This window comes from Mus caroli, chromosome 5, assembly GCF_900094665.2.
Source record: "Mus caroli chromosome 5, CAROLI_EIJ_v1.1, whole genome shotgun sequence".
Taxonomy (NCBI): Eukaryota; Metazoa; Chordata; class Mammalia; order Rodentia; family Muridae; genus Mus; species Mus caroli.
Window position 1 is genome coordinate 59,860,183 of NC_034574.1, and position 21,835 is coordinate 59,882,017.

At 44.8% G+C, this 21,835-nt stretch overlaps 1 protein-coding gene across 13 annotated transcripts in view; it reads right to left on the minus strand.

The window, feature by feature from the left end:
* The window catches only part of Apbb2 (amyloid beta precursor protein binding family B member 2), a 326,762-nt gene that overhangs the window by 247,009 nt on the left and 57,918 nt on the right, over positions 1–21,835 (minus strand). For all 13 annotated transcript variants that reach the window (XM_021162015.2, XM_029477234.1, XM_029477232.1 and 10 more), the window contains one exon: positions 2,264–2,420. The gene's annotated coding sequence lies outside the window, so the exon portion shown is untranslated. The remainder of the gene's footprint in view (positions 1–2,263; positions 2,421–21,835) is intronic.

The following is a 21,835-nucleotide window of genomic DNA, read 5'->3' on the forward strand; positions in this document are numbered from 1 at the left end:
ACACAAAAAGAAAAAAAAATATAAGAATATACAACACAAAGAATGACCCTAATATAAATCTCAGACTTTAATAAACTATATCAATACTAGCAATCGTGCCAAACTAATACAAGACATCAATAATAACAGGGAAAGGAAGTGACAGTTATATGGAAACTGTATTTTCTGCTCAGTTCCTTTAAGGCCTGAACTTATCCCCTGAAAAAGCCTGCTAAATTTAAAATAAGTAAGTAATGTTAATTATTTCAAAAAATCAAATAATGAAAATAAAGTCTAATGTTCACAAGAGCAGGGAAGGGGGGCGGCTTCAAATCTCACAGATGTGCTTGGATTGGCTGGGACGGAAGCCAGCTGAGGGTTTGGTGAGAGCGCCAGCCCAGCCCGGGGCTGTTAAACTCTGGGCAGCTTCCTGACAACCTCTCATTTGGCCTCCCCAGCCATTGTATTTACAGTAAATAAGACACCACTACCAGCATGAGGAATTATCTTCCTTATCAGCAATTTGCTCTAAGTATAGGCTCTGGGAAGCCTTCCTTTTAGATTCAAAAAAGCAAGTAATTGAGTTAAAGAGATTTTTAACTGTTCCTGAAACCTAAACCCCATCTCGCCTCTAACAGTCCTCCCTGCCAGCTCCCCCACCACCCAGCAGACCTGAGCTCCACCCCTGCTTCCACGAAGCCTGTCCTACATCTAGAGATGCAATACGTCCACAATGCACATTAGCTCCGTGCTGGCCCACCCTCTACACTTCAACCCTGTTGAAATCGAGACTACCCCACAGTCTTTTTACTTTGAAACCTCACAGGCCAAAAGTCACTAAGATCAGGGTGTCCAAGATGCAACCGTCACGTGATAACTGATCTGTCTGTAAAGAGAAGCAGAAGATGTTGCTTTGGGGCTAATTTGGGGGTGAAAGTTCTGTATGCAAGCACATAGTCCCATGCGTGTCTGTTTATGTGAATGTGTTAGGATGTGTGCATGTATATGTGTGTTGTTTTACTTCTATTGTGTGTATGTGTACATGTGATATATATATATATATATACACATAGACATGTACGTCTATATGTATATATGTCTGCTTGTATGTGTGTGTGTGTATATATATATATATATATATATATGTATATATATACACAAGTGTGTACAGGTATGCTTATATGTATATATGTGTACATGTGTATGATCATACATACATGTATATTTGGGAAACCTTATGTATGTATTTCTCTGTGCACATAAGCTCATATATACGCATGTATATGTATGTTCATGTGTCCCTTCTTCCCCAACTTTTGCCCCTTCCGCATCTTTCTGTTCTCATTCCTCCTAGAACTTATTGCTCCTGAAGTTTCCTCCAGAAGCTGCAGCTTAGCAACCTCACAAAAGGAAAAGCCTTTTCTCAATAATTCTCAGTGTCAGCCCTGAGGCCTCCAAACACTAACCACTGTGACCATGACTGGGACAGGCTTATGTCACAGCACATAGTGACTCAGTGAGTCCTCCTCTCCAGAGGCTAGAAGTGAGGGGAGGGGAATTGCCCAGAGGGATTCTGGGTGACTTATGAGGAATGCAAAGTTAGCAAGGCCAGCCCATGCTCTCCAATGTACTGAGTGCCCGCCATTGACAGCTGCCTGCCGTAACTGTCCCTGTACATACATTGTTTCATTCTCCTGATACACAGAACTATTAGTGCATGTTTATACAGACATCTATTGTGGAGGCATCTCCTTTCTATATGAACATCTTAATGTCAAATGTACATGTTACTGAAAATGAATGGGTCAGTAGCTTTTGTTTGGGGGGGGAACCCAACTATTACAATTTTGTCAAAGTATGAAGAGCCAGGAACCCCCAGAGAAACGAGCCACCCACCCAAGTAATCTCTCTCTCTCTCTCTCTCTCTCTCTCTCTCTCTCTCTCTCTCTCTCTCTCTCTCTCGTTCCTACAAAGCCAGGGCTATTGAGGCTGCCGTGGGCGGCCTCGGGTTGTAACTTTGTCCATAACTGTACTGAAGACCTTCCTCTCTATGAGAGAGAAAAGGAAGCTGAGAGAGAATGAAGGGCGACAAAGGACAGAAGAGGAAAGAAACCAACACACTGCACGGAGAAAGCACTCAGAAAACCTCGCTGATGCGAATCTGGGACTCTCTCAAAATAACCGGCCATTGACCATTTAGGATGGGCTCAAAAACACTTACAGAAAGAACAAAACCACACCCCCAACCAGACCCACTTTCTCCAGCAACTTCCTTAACACTAACCTGGGCGCACTTAAATCAGCGGCGTGGGAATCAGCTCTTCACAGGAGCTTTCTTTTATGGATTTTCCATCCGGCAAAGGATTCTATTCCAGGGCTGGGCAGATCCGACCACAGCATGCTTGGCTGGAGAGCACAGCAGCTCCCTACAGATGCTCAACCTGGAGGGACAAAGGCAAAGAGCCATCATCAGTAGGGCTGATATTCTCATTCGTGTAAGCTCTCTCCCCCGGCCTCTCCCCCGCAATATAACCCAAACAACAACTTTCAAAGGGTTAAAGTTATTAGTGAACAGAAACAGCTCTTGTAGGCACCCTGAGCACAAGCTGGGCCTACTGAAAAGGGTCTCTGATTGGCGATGCCCTCCGTCCGTGGAAATTTTTAAAGCCAGATGTTTTAATTAACCATGGAAAACACAAGCTACAACTAAAGTTTCATGAGTACACTGATCTGCCCCATGGAAAACCACAGGAATGTTCTGGCAGGGCCTGGGACCCACAGGCCTGGCGTCATTGCCCTTAGGAACTGAAACAGAGAATTAAGTTGCTCAATGTGCTTCAAGAAACAAAGTGAAACCCAGAAATAATCTCAACCAACCTCGGAAAACATTTCAGAACTTCAAAGGACACCACGAAGACCCAAAGCGGAGGCCATAGAGGAAGCTGTGTAGTTTAGGAATCAGAATGAATGTGTATTGCAACGTGAACAGGACCACAATTTTATGGGCTGAACAACAAAGGGGGCACTAGTCATCCTTTGTTTCCTAGTAGGGAAAATTATTGTGCAAAACCAATCCTCAGTAAATACGCCATAAGTATTTTCAAATGTGCACTATATCCATAAGTATTTTCAAATGTATTCTGTATCCGTAAGTATTATCAAATGCATGTCTCCATAAAAACAGCCGATGAATTACTTTACCACTACACAACCACACTTTGGCTTGAGGGGTAAAAGGCACGCAGACAAACAGTGTTACAATGCCTGATGCTCACTAATACTGAGGCTGGCAATTTCAGCTCCAAAAAAAAAAAAAAAAACATATGGGACAATCCCCTGACAGCAATTCTTTGAGCAGTAAGGGATAAGAGATTAAGAAGTCTTCAGGTATTCGCATCAATTATACTAGTAGCTATGCTAACATCGATACATCCTGAATCCTGAAATCCTAGGCAAGAAGGAACAGAACCAATGCTATTTTCAGAGACCAGCCTACAATTCCTTTTGTTAAGTCAAAATGGTATCCATCAACCCATCACAAATTTGCCAAAAAATGGTGTAGCATCTTAACCTCTACCTTCACTTGAAACCTCAGACCCCAAAGCCAAAAAATGCAAGACAGCAAATCATATGAATCATGGATTATGCTATGGAATACTCTAAAGACATCAAGGTGTGAATAAAAGCATTTCTAGAATATATTTATATTTCCTTCTTGATATGCTCCGGTTTCATACAATTGGCATATGTAGTTTCCACAATTAAAGTTCTTAAAGGGAGCATGAGAATTCAGAACAAGAATGGGACACCTATCCTTTATCAGCCTTCTCCACAGACTGCCTTTTATCTGACTAATAAGGGCTAATAAATGAAGTCTAAACTCACTACAGCCTGGTCATCCCTGAAGCAAAAATTAAACATAGTCTAAAATCTGAACTGCTTCCAATGCCAACACAGAACCAGAAGTGGAAAATTCCACATTATCAAACTTGGTTTCATACAGAAAATTCTTCAAAATAATACATAAATCTGCCTTCAGGGTACTTGCATATGATACCATGAAACAGAGATAAATATTTTTGTTTACACCTGGATCCTAGTCTCAAGATATCTCATTATATAAATACCTCAAAATTAGAAATAAAAAAAATATCTGTAATACTCCTGGGTCCCAGGCAGTCCACCAAAAGGGCATCTCTGTGCAGCATTTCACTCAGAAATTCAAACCCCAGTGTCCAGGAACACTTCAGGGCTGACAGACAGACAGAACTTTCCCTAGAGATGTATTTTCTTGCTCTATTCCACAAAGTTAGCACAGACAGAAAATCCTATCCAAGTGTCACTCCCGCATGCAGTGCACAACTGTCCTTTAATTAACATGACCTCCTGGGAAGATTTAACTGCTTCATGGGACCAAGGCCTTTAGCTACTCTGGATTCTCTAAGCATCCCAAGAAGCAGAGCACAGTGGGAAAATCTTCTCCCCGGGGGCATTGGTGATGTCACTCACGCCAGAGAGCCCATATCCAGAGAGGTCAGTCAAATGGTTTCCCTCTGCCAAACCTCAAGGACTCCGGCATCTGAGTCCAGCTCCCTTGCCTGCCTCTGACCCTGACCACCGCTCCTCCTACCACCGAGACACCTCAGCGCTACCGAGACACCTCAGCACGCACTCTCAGAAGAAACACATGCTAAGTTTGTAACAGTGAAAGCAAAATAGACAGGAACGGATTCCACTGAAACTGAAATGCAGGCAGGGAGACAAAGGAGGACTCAACTCCGGGCTTTAAAAGCCATGGCTTTGCCCTCAATGCTCTCAGAGAAGGAACAATGGCTACACTGTGCAGTGGTGGCAGGTGTCCTCCACAGAAACTGCCAGTCAAGCGGAGAGCTTTCTGGTCCTAGTGCTGGCTTCCTTAATTATAGCGCAATCCCTCCAGCTCAAAGCAAGGTTTTCAACAGAATAAAACTGCCAGGGCCAAGACACCTGGGAGAGACCAGAAAGACACGCGCTCACCTGTTTTAAAAATAAGGGATTCACCTGGTGTGGTGGCACACGCCTTTAGTCCCAGAGCTCTGGAGGAGGAGGCAGGCAGATTTCTGTGAGTTTGAGGCCAGCCTGGTCTACAAAGCAAGTTCCAGGACAGCCAGGCCTCTGTTACACAAAGAAACCCTGTCTCAAAAAAAGAACAAAAAACAAAAAACAAAACAAAAAACACACAAACAAGAAAAGAGTAAGTGATTTTGGTAACAAATCCTAGGCACTTTGGAAAAATGAAGGAAACAAGACACTAAAAACAAACAAACAAAATGATCTGTGAGACCTCAGAGAACAAGTAGCTTTCCGTTCCTCCAGGATAAATAATGGTAAAAAAATAAACAAAACCATCTCTGCTTCTGCTAAGCTGTCCGCTTACAAGGTCCACCCGTGCACATCAGATGCCCAAGGTTCTCACCAAGTATGACTAGGTTGAAGGGCAAAGGGAGAGACAGCCATGAACTCAGAACCACTCCCTAGAAGGCCTTTAATGAGGCCTTCCCAGCATCCTTCCGAGTCGTGGTATAACAAAAGCCTCAGCTGTGATCAAGCAACAGCACCAGGGATGATGTCCGGCTCCGTCACAGCCAGAGAGGAGCACAATGGTTCTGGATGGCACTGATGAAGATGAGAAGAAAGCTTACTTTCTACCCCAAACCGCTCTTAACATCACCACCATCCACCACCATGGCTGCACTAGAAAGAACACAGCAGGGGCCATTAGCTGTTCCCATCAGCACCTCAGCCCTAATACTAAAGTCCAACGGCCACCATAGCCAAAGGTCTGACATCCTTGCTGATGTTTTCCAAGGACACCAGAGCTGTGTGACGAGTCATGGTCTAGTAATGCCTATGGTCATTTGTCAGAGGATGTCATTGTTCAAATTTAGCAGTCTGGTTAGTGACATACCAGCCACAAACTGGACAGAAACTTGAAGTTACCAAATTATCTCTCTCAGTCAATGACTAAATAAAACCGAGAGTTGATGTGAGATAAGGGGCCATGAATGTCTGCTGTCTTGGCTGTGTGCTGTTAGGGTTTGGCCTATGGCTGCGTGGCTCAGACAAAATGCACACCCAGGAATCCCTACCCTTTGAGGACCGAGTGTTGGGCCAGCATTTTTCTCTTGCTTGTCTAATATCCCTTGGAAGATTTCTGCTTCCTGGGCAGATTCCAGGAATGTCAGCTGAGCTCATTCATCACTGCTTAAATTTCTATCTCCAAATGACCAGGCGTGCAAGACAAGAGAGAAAAGCTGGAGAGTGGTCCTCTCAGAGCCACTAGAGTCTGATTTGAAGAACTGAGATTGTAGGCTTGAGTGATAATGGCTCACTCGCTGAGCATGTCTGGGACCCGAACTTGGATTCCCAGCATCCATGCAAAGGCTGTGTACGGCCATGTTTCATCTATGACCACAGTGATGGGAGAGGAGCGGGAGGTGGATGGATGGGGACAAGGACAGGAAGAACGAATGCACCAGCCTAGCCCCAGGTTCGGCTGGAGAATGATACAGCAGGATGCTCAACCTCCTTCTCTGGCCTCCGCACACATACGTGGAGAACATAGGCATGTGTACGTACAAAACACACCCACAATAAATAAATAATGAGGAAATAGAATAACTTGAGTTATTGCTGTTGATTAATTTACACTTCAAATGAATGACAAATAAATACAATTTGTTTGAAAGGAGCGTTAGTTTAAAGCCCTGCCACCAACAGAATGAAGTATTATCACAGGTTCCTCCCACAGGTGACCCAGAAGACTGCCGTAAATGATCCGCACTGGCACCCAGAAGAACATGTGAGCAGTGATGACGACATGCCATTTGGAAGACACTTCATGTAGGAACTCTCTCTGCCATAGTCTGAAATGAAGAGGGTCTCAACTGGAGAAAGCAGAGGGGAATTTCTATTAACCAATGTTCAGAAGTTATTTGGGAAAGAGTACAGAAGTCAACAGATTTAGAGCCTGTAACTCTAGCTCTCCTACTTGAGCCCTAAGACCTTGTGAGAGAACTAACTTGGCCTCCTTCATGCTTTGTTTCATGTCCATCAAACCAGGGTGATCCTATCAGCCAGGCTCTTAAAGGCACCAGTTACTGGAACCATTTAGGAAGGCATTATAGAAACTGCAAAGCACTGTGTCAATCTACAAATAGTTACTAAAAAGCTACAATGCTCACAGAGATGGTGTTGTGGAGACAACCCCAAGCAAAAGACAGACAGCTTCTTCTGAGACAGAATATAACCTTCTAGGGGATATGAGCTTATTTGTGCAATAGTGGTACAGCTGATATGGAGTAACCAACTGCTCTCTGATTAAACCTGAGGCCCATTGAGAAACCATGCCTACTACTGTTAACTGAGTCAAAAACTCACGGCTAGGAAAGGCACAGGCCCTGGTGGCTTACCTTATAACTGCTTAGCTAAACTGGCATAGTATCTCAATCGTTATCTTTACAACATAGAAAGATGCTGTTCTCACCTTCTCTCTGCAAGGGACTGCAGACTCTGGCTGCTCAAGGTGCTGAGAATATGTGACAACTGAATGCTCGGCTATACACAGGACATTTCTACCATCCCATTTAAAGAAGGCTAGGGGAACATAGCAGAAGGTTGGAAAGAATGTAAGAGATAGAAGAAAGAGGGGAAAATGCAAAAATGTTACCTTCTGGGCATGGCACAGCCATCGAAATCACAAACTCACAGCAACTATTGTTACCTGCATTGGGCCAGCAGAGAATGGCCCTGTCAACAATCAGTTACAGACTGGGGGTGGAGCTTAAAGAGCTCTACCCCTTACTGTAAACTATTGGCTATTAGTAAATTCTAGGAGAGGGGAGTCACTGTCTTCAGTTGTGTGAGCCTACCAGGTTCCAGTGAATAGTCTCAAATCCATGGTCACACTGAGGGTCCTGGTAACACTCGGTTCACAAATGAAAATAAGACAGATACAAATGTGGCTACAGGCAATATCTAATCAGCTGGCAGACAAACATCAGGCCATGTGAGGTTTACAAGTCCCAAACACTGTTCACCACTAAAAAGATGATAGGTGTGGCCATTAGGTTTGGGTTGTTTAAATGTTAGAAACTCATCAATTTAGTAATCACTGTGCACTACTCTAGGTGCTGGGGACTTGGCACTGCACGGTTCCCATCTAATAGAGACAATTTTGAATGCATTCCTCATCCATGTCACCTGTAAAATACGTGACCTAAACACACAGGCCCACTCATGCTGCTTTGGTTACAATGCAGTGGTTTTGTTTAATAAGCAAAATCTCCAAGCCAAAGTGTTAACAGTCATGTTCTACCTTGTCTGGAAGCAGTCATTACTTTATTCTTTATTTTAATCTTCAAGGCACATTCTACAATTCAACCAAAATAGCTGCCATTATATGAGAGGCACATTAGAAAGAATACAGTGTACAACTCTGTGTGTGTCTGTGTGTGTGTGTTGGCATGGAGTACAACACTCCCACACACACATTCCATCCCTCACCCCAAAGGAAAAAGCAAGCATGCTGGAATCCATCCAACCCCAACAACAACAACCACCCCAGTTTTAACAAGGGGCATATCAGTTATTTTAGAAGCATTTCTAAAATTACTTATTTTAGAAACTAAATTGAAGTTCGATTCTTAACATGCCAAATGGCTGTCTTAGCAAAGTTTCTATTTTTAAAACTCTGTTTTACTTAATTTAAAAAAAAAAAAAGAAAAGTCCTGAGAACTGGGCTGCCCTGGCCATAGTCATCCCTGTTGTCCAAAAATTCAATATGGGTTGGAAGGAAAAGAGCTGGTGAAGGACAAAGATATGAAATGCCCACACATTAATATTTAGACTAATATTAGTCTACACACCTGAAACAGAATGAGAGCCAGTGTTCAACAGGAAGTGCAGTGCACAACAAGGATGAAATAAAAATCCAACAGAAAGTGACCAAAATGAAGGGCAGAGAGATAGCCCTGCTCCAAGATCACCTGCCTGCCTAGCATTTCTGATGTTCTGGGAAAAAGAAGGGGAGAAAGAAGTGAGTAAGACGCTATTCAAGTCCAGAGCAAGAACTCCCAAACCACAACGGCAGCCTGGCACAGCAGGTCACGGCGAAGGCCGAGGAGTCAGTATTTCTTCCCTTACACACAAATAACATTGATACAGTCATGGGGGGCAGGGCACTGACTCACAGGATTTACTTGACTTGATAGAAAAAAGGTACTGAAATGTTCTTACTGTAACCACAGGAGCTGTTTGGCTAGTGTCTCCCAGTCATCACATCTACCCTATTGCAGGAACCATTACAATGACTATTATTATACAACCAACTTTGAGGCATGAGGTGGTCGGATGACTTGACTGTGACGTGAGTCTTCAACTCAGTCTTATCAGCCGCCATGTTTTCTTTCTAACGTTACCTTTCTCTTAGCATGTTTTCTTAGCAGCTAATGTTATCCTTTCTACTACAGTTTAATGATGCCATATGACTCCTCATCTTACAGATTTACCACAAGTACTAATTTAAGATGGTATGAGAACTGTATATTAAATCAGATCCTACCTTTATAATAAGTGGCATCTATTTCAAGCATGCTGATATACTTAGTCAGATCTGTAGTTCTTTACATTGTCTTCCAACTAAGGGGCAGAAATGTGGCTCTGTACCGGATCGCCTATTTACCACTTTCAGTGGCTGGGGAGCTGAGGTGGAGGGAGAGGAAGACTACCATGCCAATCAATCGTTCTGCAAATCCCAGCCCAAATATAATCACTCCTTCATGATGTCTTCCCAGATGCCTGGGCGCAAATACTCACTGGGGGCTTTGTGATGTCAGCGCATCTCCCATAAAGAGCACAGATAGGTGTTTATTTCCAAGATTCACATGTCTTCCCTTACCCATCCCCACAGCACCTCACCTCCTCACCCTGTACCCAAGCTTCCATCTTCCTTCTGGTTCTCTACTACCTCTCTAAATGTTCTTGTATGGGTTCCTTTCTTCTTGACCACTAGAATATGAAAGTGTTCAAACAGCTTCATCCTACCCTGTGTTTTTTTTAGTGCTGAATGACAAGCTGAAAGGATCCGAAGTCAGCTAGAACAGTGGTTCTCAACCTGTGGGTCACGACCCTCACAGAGGTTGTATATTAGATATCCTGCATGTTAGATATTTATATTACAATTCATAACGGTAGTGATATTACAATTATGAAGTAGCCACGGAGTAACTTTATGGTTGGGGGTCGCCACAACGTGACGAACCGTATTAAAAGCATTGCAGCATTAGGAAGGTTGAGAAGCACTGACCTCGAAGGCAGGCAAGCCTCTGGGTGGGCCTGTGAGGATTTATTTAAATTAGGTTATCCTCTAGCCACACCTCGGTTGACTGACAGGGGAAGACACGCCCCCTTTAGCTGTGGGCAGCATCATTCCATAGGCTGTTGTGATGGGTAAGTTTATTGTCAACTTGAGAGAAGGCAATAGAACCACTTGGGGGGGAGGGGGCCTCGGGGTGTGCTTGCAGGGAATTATATCGACTGTAATAAGCTACGCTGAGTCTAAGTAGCCATTCCTTGGTTGGGATCTGGACTCAAGGAGTGGAGAACTGACTAGCAGCATCCATTCCTCCTCATCCTCCACTTCCCGATGGATGTGATAATGAACCGTTCCATCAGGCTCCTTATGCTGTGACCTCCCTGCTGTGATGAATGGTACTCTGGAACTGTGACACAGAATACGCTCAGAGACACAAAGGGACAAGCTCGAGCCCCTGCCACTGTGACTTCTCCAGCAAGACAGACTACACTATCAAGCTGGGAGCCAAGAGAAAGCCTTTCTCCCTTGAGTCAGTCTCGGTGGGTATTCTACCATACCAACAAGAAAAGTCACTTGTCATCAGCACACACATTTATTCATCCTTCATCCTGTGCACTGTCGGGTCTGTGCACTGGAGGGTAGCCGCAGAAATCTCTGGCCCAGCCAGGTTGAAGGATTCAAGTGAAGGGGAAAGGGCACAAGCAGGGAGGGAGAAATGCCTCTGCCAGCTCCCGCTGCTGCCGCTACAGCTCGGGCGTAGCCAGCCTCTGTTGCCGAGATGCTACACTGTAGCTGAGATGCTACACTGTAGCTGAGCCTAGCCAAGCTGAGCAGGGTTGAGTAGGGGGAGGGCAAGCTGGCTAGTGAGTGAGAGAGCAGAGTACAGGGGAACTTCTGGTGATGAAAGCTTCGTTCGGGAAAGTGTTCTCTTCCCAGGCAATGCTACAGCTCTTATGGCAGATGCTCTTAGAGGATGGAGTAATTCTCACATACACCTTTATTCCTTCTGGATAGGATCTTAGATACAGTTTTGGGGTGGGGTGGGTCTCAGAGCAGGTGCTTCCTATTGGCTTGGCCTGAGATGATTCATCTACATGATGAGGGGCTTGTGGCACTGTCCCAACTGATGGCCACAATTCTCTCTATGTTAGGCTCAGGGTGGGGGGTGGGGGCCTGTGATTATGTGACAAGGGCCTGGCAAGCTTCAGGAGCAGGTGAAGCTCCGACCATCCCTTCTGGGTCTCCAGGGCTTTAAGCCCTAGCTCGACCTTACCAGACTTCCTCTCATGGTCCACATTCCCAGCTGGATCTCCTTCTACATCCAGACAACCACATCATAGTTCAAGAGCGTCGGTGACCTCGCATGTCTGTTCCCACAGACATATTCTTCTCATTTTTAATGCAACACCGAGATGTGTCTTATGAAAAATCGGCTTTTCTGAAATAACACTGCCTTTCTTTAAAATATCATGGTGGCCTTAAGTAAACTGTCATCTTTCAGTGGGTGCACATAAAGGGCCGTCTGGTGCACGCTCCCCTCCACTGCTTCACAAGAGCACTGTCCAACAGCGCACTCAGAGGGAAAAGGCAGCGGATCTGTGCTGCTCGTTACAGTCGCCGCTGGTTACTTACACCCCGACACTGTGACACACCTGACTGCGGATCTGTGCTGCTCGTTACAGCCGCCGCTGGTTACTTACACCCCGACACTGTGACTCACCTGACTGCGGATCTGTGCTGCTCGTTACAGTCGCCGCTGGTTACTTACACCCCGACACTGTGACTCACCTGACTGAGGAGGCTGAAGTTTTCTGAACAATCTTTTCTCATTTCTGGCTCACCACTCCCTTCTCCACTTCAGCCCTTCTCTGAACATCCGCTGCCTTCTCCCCAACAGTGGGTCAAAAGTGGGTCTGTATGTATGTTCTGATCTTATTAAAGTCATCTATAATCATTTTAATTATTAAATCCAAAAATATAGATGAGGCAGAATTGAAGTTTGAGTCATGAATTCTGCTAAATAAAGATACATGGGACAGAGGAAGCTTGGATTACAGAGAAACACAGGGCGGGAGGGTGGCCTTCCCAGGAGCTCAGAACTGGCTGTCAGACACAAACCATGTTTTCAAGGGGAGGTTTAATTTTAGTCAAACAAAATTATCTGTCACAATAAATTAGCGTTGATTTGAATTTTATTGGTTTGTACTCTTGCTTGAATTTACGCTATAAATTTTTCATTGGTTTATAGTTATAGACATGCTAGGAGCATGAAGTTTATATACCTAGTTTTATGTTTGGGAATATTTAAGCTACTCTATAACAACATCACTTCTTCCAGAGAATTTATGAGATGACTTTTCCTCCTTTAAATAAAGAGGTACATGAATTACAGATGTTTAAGGAACACTGGTCTTTATATACTTTACCATCATACATTCATCATACTTTCCATAAATGAGCAGAGACGAACGGGACAGAATGGCTCAAGCCAGCCACCTTTTGCTGAGCTGAGTCTCCCTGCACCCTGGTTCTCCAGCTGGGTGAATCATGTTATCACTGGCCAGCATTGGGAGGCAGCTTGTCCTCTTTCCTCCAACAGAAGTGGTTTCTAATATAAAGGATGACTGGGAAGGCTGCTGAACTGCTCCTCCCACCCCACACCTTTATCAGTCTCTATTCATTAACACAAATCTACCCGGCAACAGCACAACAGATATGTGTCACACAAAGAGCAGTCCTGGGCTGAAGGAAGCTGGCTTCCTGACTGGGTTCAACAAGCAGGAATGGCGAGGAGTGGGGGGTGGGGTGGGGGGTGAGGGGTGGGGAGGAACATTGTTTTTGCTGAGTACAAAGAGCTTGTAACCATTTCTTCTTAACTCTTAATTTCTTATTCTTTATGGATTGTAGTCCCTTCAGCTTCCAAAGGGTTTATTTTTAAAATCCTGTTTCCAAGATGCAACTTTTTGCAACACACTTGCTGTATGTCCATACCTTAGGCTTTTCTTTCTTTTGGTCTGCCTAATACCAAGAGAAAGGTTACACACACACACACACACACACACACACACACTTTGTGGGGGTCAAGGGGGGCACTTGGCTGGCAGAGACCCTGTCACCCAAGCTAACACTAAATAGGATTTAAAATGAATGTATTTTGTCATTATTAGGATGTTTTTTTTAATTAACCAAGGGATGGAGAGAGAGCTCAGTTGGTGAAGTGCTTACCTTATAAGCATGAGGTCATGAGTTTGATGACCAGAACCCACGTGAAAATGGTGGGCGTGGTGGCCTGTATGTGTAATCCCTGTGTTAGGAAGGCAGAGACAGGCGGATCTCTAGTGCTCTCCCCAGCTAGCCTAAACTAACTGGTAAGCCTCAAGCCAATAAAAGACCCTGTTTCTAAGGAGGTTGACAGTGTTCCTCCGAGCAATACCCAAGGTTGCTGTTTGATCACCACAGTACACACATACACACAATTGGGGTGAGGGTGTGGCGTGGCCAATGAGATGGCTCAGGGGTAAAGACATGTTGCCATGGAAACTTGGTGACCTGAATTCAAGCCCTGGAATCCACACATAGGTAGGAGGAGAGAATTGAACCCACCAAGTTATCCTCTGATGCCCACATATGCACCAAAATATGTATCCATGTGCACACTCAAACACTAACAATAAAAAACACTAATCAAGTATAATTTGACATTTGGGTAGTAATAAATTCAAGATATCCCTCATGCATGAAACCAACTTATATTTAAATAAAACTTTAATGAACATTTCTCACATTCTGAAACCAAAGGTTAAGATCTGATTTGGGAAAGTTTCATTTGTTTGCTTTAGCCCTGGTTACTTCAGGGACAGGGAAGTGCAATTACCTTCTGTTCCAAAGAGAAAAACAGAATATTCTAATAGTTTATGATTAGCTGGTGCCCTCAGGAAACTTAATTCAGTGATTTGCAAACCCAGGTTCAGAATGGGTGGGCAGTAGGGAAAGCACTGCCAATCTAAAGGCCACTTGAAGGACATCTGTGAGCCAACTGGCATTTTTAAAAGTGAGACAAAGTTTTGTACAATTTCTACTTCGTCTTTTTCTAAGATGAAACAGAAAAAAGAGTAAGAGAGTCCACCAGACAATCTGCCCAAACAAACCGGACAGGGACAGATGTAGCATTAGTGTTCAAGTATGTAGGAAGGTGGCGCCCAAGGAGTGACATTCTTACTCTGCTAAGAGTTGTGGTTCAAAACAACTCAACAGAGAAATGGAGACATCATCCCACAAACAGGTGAAATAGAGCTCCAGGCTCAGACTGGGTCTGGCAGATGTCAGGCCCCTGAGAAACATTTATTTAATTAAGAAGACAGTCCATTTAAGCACTGACATGGAATTCTAATTAGCACAACGGGTCTTGTCCACCCCTCATTCATTTCTTCTGGCATAGACTATGCCTAAGTAGGGTGTAGGGGCCGTGCGTTCTAGAGCAATGCTTGCTGGAAGCTCATGTATATACCTCAGTAGTTCATTAACTAATGCATATAGTTTTGATTCATCTTTTGCCTTTTTCAAAGAAACCCAAATTTTGTGAAACCACATATGTTATCTGCCTTAAACCAAGCAACTCAGCAAGTAGAACTATAAGATAACACTACTGGGCAATGGGATTTTAAATGAGGGGACATTAGAAAGACAATTGGGACACTAAAAGAGTCCAGAATTCATCGTAGCTAAAAATAGAAATGAAAACTTGATGATTCAGACATGATGATATCATTTTTAACAAAACGGGAAAAAAAAGATCAACATGAAAATCCTTCAAAAGAAAATCATGAAGTTCTGAGTATGCTGGGGTAGGAGAAATGCTTGTGATCCTGTGCCAGCCCTCAGTCACTCACTCACTCACTCACTCTTTTTTCTACTTTCATTTTGAAACACTTAACATTATTAATTTCATACCAAAGAAAGTCTTCATATCACAACAGGAAAAAACTTTATTTGCAAATGTCTTCTGTGGGACTGAAAACACAGGTTTCTTTTACAGAAAAGGAGTAACCGACTAAGGAAAATATATGGGCTCTAGATATATGGGCTCTAGAGGGAAATGGATTCAAGTGTCGGGTGCTCTCCAGATGTATCAATAACTCTCCAAGTCACCATCCTCCTCTGTTAAACAGGGACAGTGGCTCTGTCTTGCAGTGGAGTGAGAGTTAGCACTGACAGGTCTCAGACTGCTGAGCACAGGGCCCAGCACCCAGCCAGGGTGCCTTGGACTGATTTTTCACGTCTGCTGCATCTGCCTGAGGAATCCATAGCTTTCTAGTTTGATCAATCAGATCTGAAACACATTTACCCAGACTCCACATGAAATCCCTCCTCTGGCACCTACTTCCAAGCTTGCTAAAGCACACAGGCCTCAGAGGCTGGGTTCTGGTCTCTCCCAACATAAAACAAGAGCCATTCTCCTTCGGCTTTCTAAAAGGGAGGAAGGAGGGCTTGATCTCTCCATGGGACTTGGCAAAAGAAGCCTAAGAAACTCTCTCCCAGTTATAACTCTGAAAGCAAGCTAACCCTGTTTCACCACTGATGGGAGAATGGACAGATGGGCCAAAATGAAAGGTAGAGGCTGTACATTGGTCCCACCAGCCCTGTTGACTCACCCACCAGTACACACAATTCCCTACTGCATGGGCAAGCATCCTCCTGAAATCTGAATTGGGCCTGGATATACTCAGGAATGATGCAGGGTCTGTTCTACCAGTTTTTACCAAATTTCCACATGCCATAGATGCTACGTACCCAATGCTTATGTCCAAGGCAATCTTACATGAAATAAAAGAAGTGGATATGAACAGATACAAGGGTACCAATCCTGAAGAGTGAACTCAGGAGTGTCCAACGGGCAGCATAAAGTGGCATCATCAAATTTGTAGAACCATTATTAGAACTAAATAAATTAATGCATGTAGAAGCCGCTGAGTCACTGTTACTACTATTGCATCTTCTTCCTGAGGCAGAGATAACGGCGTATTTATTCCTGTCTTGTTCCAATGCCCAAGAAGACGTCCAGCTCTAATACGAAATGTCCCCAGACCAAAGGCTCGTACGTTGGTCCTGAACTGTTGGCATTCATTTTAAAGGATTTGAGAAGTTTAAGTGGGCCTAGTTGGGGCAAGCAGGTTATACCTGTCCCTGTTCCCTTCCTTGGTCTCTGTTCTCTGACAGATATGAGATGAAAAATCTACCCTGCTCCACACTCCTGCTCCGGGGAAATGGGCTCAAGCAATCACGGACTAAATTCTCTGAACTATAAAGGCAAATGAATCCTTCCGCTTTCAGGATGTTCTCTGAGGTTTTTTGTCACAGTGAGAGAAGAGTAATGAATACAGATGTATTAATGACTTTCCTATTGCTATGACAAAACACCATGACCAAGACAGCTTATAGTAGAAAGTGTCTGATGTGACTTGAGGTTTCAGAGAATCTATGATGGGGGTCCAGGAACAGCTGTGAGTTCACGTCTTGATCCCATGCAGGAAGGAGGTAGAGACCAAGAGTGGTACCAGTCTTTGGGAATGACAAACCTGTCCCCGTGATACACCTCCTCCAACATGGCCACACCTCCTAATCCTTCTGACACAGTTCCAATGGGGACAAGTATGGAAACATATGAGCCTATGAGAGCCATTGCCATTCAGACCACCACCACAGAGACCCAAGCTGAAGTTCTGTCAAAGGACTTATGCTGCAGACACCCTTGAACAGCCACTGTGGCTTGATAAGGGAAGGGACTCTGAGCCACAGTGGCATGGGCACACCCGGAAGCTTCTCCCAAGGGTACATGTCCAGGCAGCTGTCTGGTCTATAGCCCAGAACATGCATTTTGACATGGCTTTGTTACTGAGATGAGGAAACACGACAGACGCAAGTCTGAACTCTTCAGGACAAGCCTTCACAGGAGGGTGGGATTTAAAGGGTACCTATCGCCTATAAAAATGCCTCTCACAACCTGTCTGTCGTTGTCTGGAGTTCCTTCAGCAGCGGCTTCCCACCACCCAGAACTGTACGTCGTGCCAGAAAAAGCACTAACAAGATGGGCATCCACAGCACGCCAGGTCCTTTGTGAGTCTCCCCTGCTCCCCACAATCACCCCTCCCCACAGTCTCTTCCTCCCATGGTTACTATATATTCAAACGGGGAGAAGTTCCCCAACAGAGCAGAGATGCCATCCGAGACGGGTCTGCCCACTGTACCGTTCTACCTGACCCATGCCAGGCTCAGGAGCCCTGGGCATAGCTCATTGAGGACAGTGGAAGTGAGTGAAGGACCTACTGAATACTTCCCAGCCCACCCCAGTCTCCGTGTGCTGAACCAGGGACAGAGTCTAAAGAAGCAAGAAGGAGCCTGCCATTCCCTTCCTTGTCTCCTCCAAGAGGAAATCTTGGATCAGTCTCCACATCCCAAAGCCTAAACATAGATGATGTGGACCCCAGATCACCATCACCCACCCGCCTCCCTAACACGCAAAACAGATGTGGACCCCAGATCACCACCACCCACCCACCTCCCCCATACTCAAGACAGATGTGGACACCAGATCATTTATGGTGTCTCCCCGATAACTGAAAAGAAAAAAAGGGCAAGGAGTGAATGAATTCACAAAAACTGTCACCTAAAAATAATTTACACATAAAATAAAATGCTACTTTACTGTGATCCTCAGAGATCTCAATATTTACAGCAGTAACAGTAACTGAGCTTTACTGGACTAAATTGGTGTCAAAAACAGATCATTTCACACAGCTCCCAAGAAGCAGGTACTATGATTTCATTTTTTTTTTTTAATTCAAAAACTGAAGTGGAAGCAGAGAAAAATAACTTTCCCAAAGACTCACCACTTAGGAATGGAAATAAAAGCCCAGATTTGCTGTACTCTTTCATGCATCCCACCTGGTCTACCCATCACTACCGCACCTGTCACATCTAGGGGAGAGAGAGGCCTTCCTCTTATTAGGAATTTTCTTGAGCTGTGAAGCACCTCTGGAGTTGCAGAGCAAGCAAAGGGATGTATAGATTCTGTAAATGGAGCCACAGCTCCGGAATAAATGAGACAGGCCTGTAAACTTATTTCCCAAGCTTAATGAATAGAAAATAAACAGAAGCAAGCAAAGAGAATAAAGGAAGCAAGAAACAGTATTAAGGGGCAAGCAAGGTTTAAGTGGACAGTAGTAAAAAGAATCACAGGATGTTCCCAGGGGTGGGGGGTGAGGGGGGTGCTACCAGGAAACGGCAAGGGTGAACACCAAGGCCGGCAGGTGACTCAGTGTAAGGAGACAATGATCCAATCAGCACAGGGTAATAAAATAATGGGGTGACCATGACAGGCTGCTATGAGGGACCGGAGGGAAGGCCTCACAGGTGCTGCCAGCCTGGCCAAGAAGCTCTTGAGGCCGCGGAGAGGAAATGACAGCAGCTGCTGGCTAAGGGGTTAGTCAGCGTGCTGAGGAACACCAAGCACTCACCCATTTCCCCTGCCTGCAAGAGCATCTCACAGGCGCTCCTTAAGGGAGGGGTTGACTCTGGCCCTAGCAGATAGACCATAGAATTTCTCTCTGCAGAACACTCTAAGCCAGCAAACAGGATGCCAAAGTAAGATGCCAGAAACTAGATATGGCAGCAGCAAGAGCCCGTAGTCTGGAGACCAGGGTTCCAGGCAGAGCTCCACCCCCAGTGCCCTGGCAAGCCCTCCAGCAACTCAGGAGACTGTAAGCGGGCAAAGGAAGGGTGGGGCGCATGGTCTCCAGGAAGGCTAGGCTCTGGTGCGATTCTCTGTTCCCGGTCCATTTGTTTTACAAGACAGCAAGGACCTTTCCAACACGTTCTGAGCCTGGAGGGAGGGAATAAGGGATGGAGGGACAGAAGGAAGGTTCAGGGGAAGAATTAAAGGTGATAAACCTTCAACAGACATTAAAAGACCTGAAAACCCAAGCTACTCACATAACTAATAAAATCAATGTAGCTGTCACTATATCTTAGACACCACTGAAGTACTCTGCATATATTAGTTCACCAAATCCTTAGGCAAACCCTGACAGAAAGGGACTCTCCTGCCGTGCATCGTCGCTAGTACAGGGACTTGACCCTGACCTCCCGGACCCGAATTCTATCACTTAAGGTAAGGAGCATCAACTAAGAGTTAAGACCCTGCAGCCAAAGTGTGATGAGATGCTTCTATGCTTTGACTGAAATTCTATCAACTTGAACCAGCAGTGTGGGTTACCGAATGCTCTGCTCTCCTGTACCCGAGGCCAAACTCGGAATGGTAACATGATAAACTCACATCCCGAGGTGGCACCATGATCTTCACGGGCGTCACACTTGATAGAAAAAAACAAAACCTGTCTTCTTCCCTCCAGGCCACTGCCTCTCTCAAAAGAAAAAGCAGCCTTGCGGCGCCTGAGCCCTGGCAGAGAGGACCCACCTTGCTAACCACTCTCTTCTCAAGACAGTGTTCTAAACAAGAGAGGGCCCAGACTGCTAAATGAGGCCCTAAGACAGACAAGCAAGCAAGGGGCGAGGGCTGCAAACCTGAGCCTCCAAAACTCCAGCTGCAAGTTCTTGCAACTGTGTAAAAACAAGACCCAAAACCTATTTAAAAAAAAAAAAAAAAAAGCTAAGGGGGATGGGCTAGAGAGATGGCTCAGTGGTTCAGAGCATGAGCTGATCTTCCAGAGGACTCGGGTTTCTTCCCCAGCACCCACATGGCAGTTCACAACTGTCTGTAACTCCAGTTCCTGGGGCTCTGACCTCCTCCCTCAGACACACGTGCAGGCAAAACACCAATGCCCATAAAATCAAAGAAACCTTCAAATGGACAAAATAGTAGATACATTGTTCAGCTTCAGCAATTATCAACTGGTGGCAATATCTGTTTAAACTGCCCACCTATTTCATAAGTAGCTCTGTGTTGGTCAGCGTTCTGTCAGCATAACAAAATACCTGAGACAATCAACTGAAAAAAGAAAGAGACAGTGTAGCTGGGTGCGCTGAGGCACACCTATAGTCTAGCACTTGGATGGTGATGGAAACAGGCTTAGGAGTTCAAGGATAGACTCTGCCAAACCGAGACTCTTGGGATGGCCTGAGCTATATCAGAAAGAAAGAAAGAAAGAAAGAAAGAAAGAAAGAAAGAAAGAAAGAAAGAAAGAAAGAGAGAGAGAGAGAGAGAGAGAGAGAGAGAGAGAAAGGNAGAGAGAGAGAGAGAGAGAGAGAGAGAGAGAAAGGAAGGAAGGAAGGAAGGAAAAGAAAAAGGGGGGAGAAAGAAAGAAAGAGGGGGGAGAGAGAGACAGAAAGAAAGAAAGAAAGAAAGAAAGAAAGAAAGAAAGAAAGAAAGAAAGAAAGAAAGAAAGAAAGAAAGAAAGAAAGAGAGGAAGAGAGGGAGAGGGAGAGGAAGGGAGGGAGGAGGGAGGGAGGGAGGGAGGTTGGGAAGGAGGGAGAGGAAGAAAATTAAAATGTTTATTTTGACTGACAATTCTAGAGACTGGTTCATGAGCAACTGGCCTCATTACCGGGCCCAGGCTGCATATCTCAGCAGAAGCAATAAGGAGTAAAACTGTTCACCTCCTGCTCACCTCCTGTCCAAGAACCAAAACAATGCAAGAATCCCCCATGACCTACGAGCTGCCTGCACAAGGCTTACTTCTTACATTTTGCACTCGGTGAGTACCATTGCTGGGACACCAAGCCTCGAGCACTCAGGCATACACTTAGTAACCGTTTCAATAAGGATTCTTTGCAGCATCATGGCACTGGCACCGGCCCACCTGATCCATGATACTAACACTTCCTTATCTGTCTCCTACTGTGTTCTTATTTCCCCAGGTTGCTGAACTCCTTAGATCTTCTGTTATCTCCTGGCCCCACACTCATTTTCCTAACTCTTTCCTTCTATCAATTTATTCACTAATATCAGCATCAATTGCCCTGTGGGGTTTTTCCCAGTCTAGATATTGTGATCTCCCCACAAAACCCCATACTGCACAAAGGAGGCACCTCATCACCCTCTTTCTCTTGCTCCACACACATGCATGCGCACACTCCCCCAAAGAATAAGGGATTCTACCTAATTGTTGATTTAATTCAGTGACTATTTGAAGGAAGGTAAAATATTGTAAATTGTGACCTGGGACTGGGAACAAAGCAGAACAGCCCCCAGGCCTGCCAGGGCAGGGCTGTTGTTAAGGCATTCCTAAAAACATCTTAACTGTGAAGATGAAAAGAATTCAAGGAAGCAGGCAAGGCTATCTTGTCTGAATCCCCACCATTTGGCCGGAACCTCCCCCTCTGTCTATTGCCCCTTGGCACCAGGTAAAAGTCATACATCAACTGGTTGCTATGTGAACAAAGATAAGCCCCCAGCCCACAGGAACAAAGTCCTGTTGCTCTGTAATCCTTCTGTTAATGTTTGAATAAGCCAATAGTGTGTCGCTATGCTGAATTCCACACCCCTAA